The sequence below is a fragment of the Petaurus breviceps genome, unplaced genomic scaffold (assembly GCF_028583685.1).
Source record: "Petaurus breviceps papuanus isolate PSGF00001 unplaced genomic scaffold, PetGlider_PUasm1.0 138, whole genome shotgun sequence".
NCBI lineage: Eukaryota > Metazoa > Chordata > Mammalia > Diprotodontia > Petauridae > Petaurus > Petaurus breviceps.
In genome coordinates this window covers 21,453,437-21,462,259 of record NW_027185694.1, presented here as the reverse complement: position 1 = coordinate 21,462,259, position 8,823 = coordinate 21,453,437, and positions in this window count along the sequence as shown.

The following is an 8,823-nucleotide window of genomic DNA, read 5'->3' as shown; positions in this document are numbered from 1 at the left end:
AACATTCACAGCCTTGTCATCCAGCCTTGCTTTGAAGATTATAGCAAAGGGGAACTCATTACTTTTTATGGTAACCTATTCTACTTTTGGATAGTGCCAATTGTTAGTTTTTCTTTAAGTAAAGTTTAAACTTGTCTTCCTAAATTTTTACATTTCTTCTTCTGCTCCCTTATATGTGAAAGCACTTCAGCTAATTGGAAGACAATATAAATCTTTTCTTTTTCAGGACACATCTCTAGTTCTCTCAGCTGTTCCTCATGGTATGATTTCAAGGCCCTTCACTCTCCTGGTGGTCTTCCTTTGGACGTTCTCCAGATGATCAGTGTCCTTTGTAAGATAGGACAACCAGAATGGAACATGATTTTCTAGACATGTTCTAACTAGGCAGAGTTGAGCAGATTTTCTGGTTCCTGTCACTATTCCTCTCAGTGCACCTAGGATTACTAGGCTTTTGGCTCAACATTTGACTCATGTTGAACCCCTCATCCATTAACATCCATTTCCCCCCTCCCAATTTTCTTTAGAACTGTACTTTAGCTAATCTTTTCCCATTTTGTATTTATGAAGTTAATTTTTGAACTTATTTTATATTTGTTTTCTAAATTTAATAATTGAGAAACTCAAGCTGCTAACAGTTCTCAAATACTCCAATTTTTTAAAAAGTTGCAGGATTTTGTTTTTTCGAAGCTAGTTTATTCCATTGTCTTTAACAAAGTGAATGATTTTAAGGGATGTAACAGATGTTATGGCATTTTTGACTTATACACAAAATTTTTTTAACTTTGTGTTTACACATTTCATGTTCAAATGCAGCAGAGAGTGTACTGATACATTTCATGCACCCAATCAAATTTGACCTTGTTTGCTTCTATGATGTTAAGTAATTGCTGTCCTGCGTTTACTGTCAATTGGAGTAAATTTACTATGTTGATCTCACTTTTGTTGACTTTATTTGAACTTTATTTTCATCAGAGAAAGTGGAACAAACAGATGTATTTATGTAGGAGTTGTACTTGAAAGTATACAGTAACATTTATTTCTTTGTGATGCCCCCTAAGAGGGTCTTGCCCTCCACCTCCACCTTAGTGGCATACTGCATGGTTTGAAAAATGCTGGTCTAATTTGACCTCTCTTAGTAAGTAGATGATTAGGATGCACAGTGATAGTGATACAATGATGACATTCCTATTAACTTTCATCTTATGAAATTTGGCCCAGTGTTCTAGCCTGTTGAGATATATTTTAGGTTGATTGTTGTCTTATGTTAGTTAACCCTCTTGCCTTCTGCAGATTTGATAATTGGGAGCACTGACAACTGTTCCTTTGGCAAGTCATTAATACAAATGTTTAAAAGCATAGGGATCAATATAGATCCTTGAAGCACTCCCTTGGAGACCTAAGTTTGCATCAGTGCATTACTGACTACCCTTTCGTGTTCTAAATTTACCTAACTATACTGTCGTCTAGCCTAGGTCTCTATTGTATCCAAAAGAGTAGTACGGGAGATTGTTTGTCAACATATAGGTATTGTTGTCCCATCTGTTTTGTGCAGTGATCTTTTATCTTCCTTTTTATCCAAATTAGTTTTAAACCTTGTCTTTTTTGTCCTTAGCATTCTTTTTCTTATGTATACACATTTATTTTTAAAACTTTTGAGTTCCAGATTTTTTCCCTTCTTCCTTCCTCACCCCACCCCCCACAGGGAAGATAAGCAATTCAGTATAGGTTGTATATGTGTAGTTACACAAAACATTTCCATAGTAGGTATATTGTGAAAGGCTAACTATATTTCCCTCCATCCTATCCTGCACTTATTCTGTTTTCTCCTTTGACCCTGTCCCTTTTCAAAAGTGTTTACTTCTAACTCCCCTCTCCCCTAATCTGCCCTCCCTTCTATTATCCCCTTACTCCTATTTTCCTGTAGGGTAAGATACCCAATTGAGCGTGTATGTTATTCCCTCCTTAAGCTAAATTCAATGGGAGCAAGGTTGTCCCATCTCCTTTTACCTTCCTGCTCTTCCCCTCCATTGTAACAGTTTTCTCTTGCCTCTTTTATATGAGAAAATTTACCCTAATCTATCTCTCCCTTTCTCCTCCCAATATATTCCTTTCTCACCTCTTAATTTTATTTTTTAGATATCATCCCTTCATATTCAACTCATTCTGTGCCCTCTGCCTATGTATACATATACATACATATATTTATAGACACCTGTACCCTCCTATACATACACACATATGTATATTCCCTTCAACTGCCCTCATACTGAGAAAAGTCTTATGAGTTACAATTATTATTTTTCCATGTAGGAATGTAAATAGTTCAACTTTAATAAGCTCCTTATGATTTCTTTTCCCTATTTACCTTCTCATTCTTCTCTTGCTTCTTGTATTTGAAAGTAAAATTTTCTGTTCATCTCTGGTTTTTTCATCAAGAATGCTTGAAAATCCTGTTTCATTCGATGACCATATTTTCCCCTGAAGCATTATACTCAGTTTTGCTGGGTAGGTGGTTCTTGGTTTTAATCCTAGCTCCTTTGACCTCCAGAATATCATATTCCAAGCCCTTTGATCCCTTAATGTAGAAGCTGCTAGGTTTTGTTTACCCTGATTGTGTTTCCACAGTACTCAAATTGTTTCTTCCTGACTGCTTGCAGTATTTTCTCCTTGACCTGGGAACTCTGGAATTTGGCTATGATATTCCTAGGAGTTTTCTTTTTGGAATCTATTTCAGGAGGTAATCTGTGAATTCTTTCAATTTTTATTTTGCCCTCTGGTTCTAGAATATCAGGGCAATTTTCCTTGGGAATTTCTTGCAAGATGGTGTCTAGGCTCTTTTTTTTGATCATGGCTTTCAGGGTAGTCCAATAATTTTTAAATTATCTCTCCTGGATCTATTTTCCAGGTCAGTGGTTTTTCCAACGAGATATTTCACGTTGCCTTCTATTTTTTCATTTGTTTGGATCTGCTTTATAGTACCTTGATTTCTCATAAAGTCATTAACTTTTATTTGCTCCAATCTTATTTTGAAGGAATTATTCTCTTCAGTGAGTTTTTGAAATTCTTTTTCCATCTGGCCAATTCAACTTTTTAAGGCATTCTTCTCCTCTTTGGCTTTTTGGTCTTCTTTTGTCATTTCAGTTAAGTCTATTTTTTAAGGTGTTATTTTCTTCAGTCAGGCTGTTGACTCACTTTTCTTGATATTTTTGCATCATTCTCATTTCTTTGCCCAATTTTTCCTCCACTTCTCTTAACTTGGTTTTCAAAATCCTTCTTGAGCTCCTCCATAGCCTATGACCAGTTCATATTTTTCTTGGGAGCTTTTGATGCAGGAGTTCTGGCTTTGTTGTCTTCTTCTCATTCCATTGTTTGATCCTTTTTGTCCCCAAAAAAGGAATCTATGGTTTGATTATGTTTTCTCTGCTTGCTCATGTTGCCAGTCAGCAACTTGTCATTTGAGCTCTTTGCCACAGTAGAACTCTGCTTCCAGAATGGAGGGAGCTTTGTTCCAAATCACTCTGTTTTTTGCATTTGCAGGAGCAATTAGTAGGGCGCTCTCTCTACAGCCCCCACAGGCTCTGGCACCTGGCCACAAACCCCAGGACCTCCACCCAAGACCACAATCCAGATCCAAGCAGGTCAGAGCAAGAGTGATTCTTCTCTGAATGTTTGCTTCATCCCCCTATAGTCTGCAGGCCAGGAGCTCCTGAGGCAGCCACATGGCTGCCACTGTGCCTCCACAGCTTGTTGTCCAGGAAACAGTGGCTGGACCTTGCTCTTCCGTCCACCCCTGTTCCAACAGAGTTCCACACTGATCTTTTACTTTGTCTTTGGCATTTGTGGGTTTAGAAGTCTGGAAACCACAGCAGCTGCTGGTGCTTCACTCTCTTGATGTCTGCTCTGACTGCTGCTGGTTGGGGCTGCCCTGGGGCCAAAACCACTCATGTGGGCTGAGCTTGGCTCTCAGCTTGGTACAATAGCCCTTTCCTGCAAGCCTACTGGGCTGCCTTCAGCGGGAGATTTGTTTCTCTCTGTCACTTTGTGGGTTCTGTAGCTCTAAAATTTTAGAGTAATTTTTTACATGTATTGGAGGAGGTGGATAAGGGAGCCATGGGGAACTCCTTTTTCTACTCTGCCATCTTGGCTCCGCCCCTGTCCTTAGCATTCTTAGCAGCTACAGTTCATTCTGAGTTTTAGTGCTCCTGACATTATTCTTACCAGATTGTGTCATGCTTTTGTATTCTTTCCTTTTTTACTTAACATTCCCTCTATGTTCTGTATGTCTTTTACAAATCTTTTGATATGTCTGGTTAATTTTCTCCATTTTCCTTTACATTTCCTTTCTGATTAGGGGTTTCTCTCTCCCTTCCTTCCTTCCTTCCTTCCTTCCTTCCTTCCTTCCCTCTCTCCCTCCCTCTCTTTCCAATACTAGTTCTTCCTGTTTCATGGCTAGAAGTGCAGCAGCCACTCGTGGGCCCTGTCACAGTACTGATTGGTATAGAAGTTGCTTTGTTTTTCTCTTCTGGACTAGTTTGCTCCTCAGGTAGCCTGCTTCTGCTCCTTGGAAACATCATATTGGTATAGACCTTAAGAGTGGGCAGTGGATTCACTTTAGCCTAATTACATTTCAGAACTCCCTAAGTCAACTGGCCCACCAGCCTCAGCATCCCCAGTAACATGGACCATGTCACCATACCCAGTTTTGCTTAGATTTTCAAGACTATGCAAATATGTCTTTACCAGCCTTTTACCTACTATACTCTCTCCCTAGCTAAGAACCCATAATTCCCATCTTAAACCATGTTCAGAAGTTAAAAAATTCTCCAACACCATTCTCTTAGCCATATGTTCATTTCCCAAATCTGCTTTTTTTTTTGATCAGCAGTTGTGAAGAAAACACCACCTGTGTTCCTAAGGTATTCAAGTTTCTTGCCTAAGACTTTTTTTTTGTTTCATTCAGTCAATATTTATAAAAATTTTATTTTTGTGGTTGTCTTTTGTTCTTACATTATATTTTTTGTTTTTTTTTATATTTTTAAGCAATCGGGGTTAAGTAACTTGCTCAAGGTTACAAGGCCAGTTGTTTCTGGGTGTGCTGCTGAGTGTCTGAGCCCGGGATTCGATCTCCAGGTTGTCCCAACACTGGAGCCAGTACTCTTACTCGCTGAGCCACCTGGCCGCCCCTAAGCAATTGGGGTTAAGTAACTTGCTCAAGGTTACATGGCCAGGTGTTTCTGGGTGGGTGCTAAGTGTCTGAGCCCGGGATTCGATCTCCAGGTCTTCTCAACACTGGAGCCGGTGCTCTTACTTGCTGTGCTACCTGGCCGCCCCTATATTTTTGTTTTTAAAAAGTTTTCATTGATATTTTCTGTTTCTTATATCACCATAGTTAACCTTCTTCCTCCATCTTCCCATATGACAAATAGTATGTTTTTTAGAGAGGAAAAAAAGGCAACACGATTAATACATTGAGAAAGTATGAAACATAGGTGGTGTGTAAACTTGTGGACCTCCCACCTCCATTAAAGGGGAGTTTGGGGGTGTCTTCTCATCACTTTTCATTTGATCTTTATAATTTTGTTTCTTTTACTTTTGATTTTTTTTTGTGTGTCATTCTTTTCATTTAAGTTGTTATAGTCACTGTGTATATTACTTTCTTGACTGCTTACTTCACTATGCACTAGTTCACATAGATCTTTCAGTGTTTTTCTGTATTTGTCATGCACATCATTTCTTATAAATGTAATAGCATAGTAATACTCTGTTATATCCATGTACCAGAGTTTGTTTAGCCTTTTCCCAGTTGATGGACATTTACTTTGTTTCCAATTCTTAGCCATCAAAAATTTGGAGTACATGGAGACACTTGTTGATGCCTTCCTTATACCCTAATGGCGTCTGTGATTCAAAGGGTATAGATGTTTTAGTCAATTTATTTGCATGATTCCAAGTTCCTTTCCAAAATGGTCCAACACTTTCTAAATAATCTTTAGCATTGCTTTCTAGATTGCCTCTTAGAGCATCCTCTATGCCCATGTGAATTAACAGTTGATTAGTAGTCATCAAATCTGACAAATTTTTGGAATGTTCTCTGTTGTGTCTTAGATACATGCCCTAGGAAGCCAACATGACTATTTCCAGATTGACAGATAATTGACTCAGTATCCCTCAGTAGGAATCACCTGTCATCACTATTCTTTATTAGATGATTTCATCAGAGAATAACTTAAGGAGCCACATACTCAAGTTGCTTTCTTCTCAAAGGGTCAGAAAGATTTTTTTTTGCCTTTTTTTTTGGAGGGCAGTTGGGGTTAAGTGACTTGCCCAAAGTCACACAGCTAGTAAAGTGTGTCAAGTGTCTGAGGCTGGATTTGAACTCAGGTCCTCCTGACTCCAGGGCCAGCGCTCTATTCACTGTGCCACCTAGCCGCCCCTCAGATTTTTTAAAAGATTCTCTTATGTATAATTGAACACTGAACACTAGTGGTCAGTGGTCCTTCCCTTTCTCTTCTGTGGCACATTTTTCTTTATCTGGGTCATATTCTCTCTTCCAATCTGCTTTTACAGGTCAGGATTCCTTTTTGTCTTCAGATACTTTTCCTTTAATTTTAGGCTAAAACTAATTTTTAAAGAAAATTTAAATTTCAGTTTTTAAAACACCATTATTTTCCAAGTACTCCTCTTCCTTTCCCCCCTACCCATTGAGCCATCCATTATTGCAAAGAATACAAAAGAGAAAGAATAGTTCAACAAAACTAAGCTACACATCGACTGGGCCTCACAGTATATGCAGTGTTCTTTACCTATAGTCTCAAAACTCTGCAAAGATAAGAGGAAGTAGCATTTTCTCATCCTGTTGTCCTATATAATTTATTGTTGTAGTCATTGGGCTCTTTGTTTTCCTAGTCTTGCTTACTTTTCATCAGTTCCTAAGTTTTCTAATGCTTATGAATTCCTTTTTTTTTTGGTTTTATTAAAATTTTTTGTATTTAATATTTATTTTTCTCAATTACATGTAAATACGTATTTTAACATTTATTTTTATCAAATTATCTGCTTATGTTCCTCCCTCTTTGTTGAGAAGACAAGTAATTTGATAGAGGTTATACATGTGTAGCCATGCAAAACATATTTCCATATTAGTCATGTTATGAAAGAAAACACAGCAAAAAAACCCCCAAGAAAAATAAAGTGAAAAAAGTATGCTTTGATCTTCATTCAGGCTCCATTTAGTCTTCTCTCCAGAGATGGATAGCATTTTTTATTCTAAGTCCATCAGAGTTGTCTTGGATTATTGTGTTGCTAAGAAGAGCTAAGTCACTCACAGTTTATCATAGTACAGTATTGATGTTACTGTGGATAGTGTTCTGATTCTGGTTGTTTCACTTTGCATTCGTGTAAGTCCAGGTTTTTCCTGAGAGTATCTGGCTCTTCTTTTCTTGTAGTATTTCATTCACAACTGTATATGGCAACTTGTTTAGCTGTTTCCCAATTGATAGGCATCCTTTGAATTTCCAGTTCTTTGCCACCATGAAAAGAACTGCTATAAATGTTTTTGTACACATAAGTGCTTTTCCTTTTTGCTTTTGATCTCTTTAGGCTATAGACCTAGTCGTGGTATTTCTGGATCAAATGGTATTTGTAGTTTGATAGTCCTTTGACACCCTACATTGGTTGAATGGTTGAATGAGTTCAGAACTCTACCAACAGTGCCTTAGTGTCTCAATTTTCTCACATCCTCTCCAACATTGTCATTTTCTTTTATTTGTCTTATTAGCTAATCTGATAGGTGTGGGGTGGCACCTCAGAGTTGTTTTAATTTGCATTTCTCTAATCAATAGTGATTTAGAGTATATTTCATTAAAACTGTAGTTTTGATTACTTGATGAAAATTGCCTATTTCTTTTCTTTGAGCATTTAACAATTAGGGAAAGCTTTTATTTTTATAATTTTAAACAATTAATTAGTTTTTAATTTTTACCATTTGCTTCCATAGGATTTTGAGTTCCAAATTTTCTTCACCTCCCTCTCTTCTGCTCCTCCCCTCACACCAAACTGATATAGATCTGAATATACATTCATATTAAACATTTTCACATTAGTCATGTTGTAAAGAAGAATTAGCACCAATGAGAGAAACCATGAGAACAAACAAAAAAAGAGAAAAAGATTAAATAGTATTCTTCAATTTTCATTTAGACTCTATAATTCTTTTTCTGGATGTGGATAGCATTTTCCATCATGAGTCATTTGGAATTGTCTTAGATCCTTGTGTTGCTAAGTAGAGCTAAATCTATCAAAGTTAGCCATTGCACAGTGTTGCTGTTACTGTGTAAAATGTTCGTATAATTCTGCTCACTTAACTCAGCATCAGTTTGTGTAAGTCTTTCCAGGTTTTTCTGAAGTCTGTCTGATCATCATTTCTTATGGAATTATATTCCATTACATTCATATACGATTTGTTCAGCCATTCCCCAATTGATGGGCATTGACTCAATTTTCAATTCTTGACCACCACAAAAAGAGCTGCTATAAATATTTTTGCATATCTGGGTCTTTTTCCTGTTTTTGCAATCTCTTTGTGATACAGATGCAGAAGTGGTATTATTAAGTAGGGTCAAAAGATATGCGCAGTTTTATACCGTTTTTCCCCGATAATAAGACCTATCTCGAAAATAAGCCCTCCCCTTACTGTGTAAGATTCCTCTAAAATAAGCTCTTCCCCGAAAATAAGGCCTATTGAGATTGCTACTGTAGTGAAGGTGATCCCCTGCGCTACATGCTACATTATGGTACCCTCTGTATGCACCGTCCCCCCCCCCC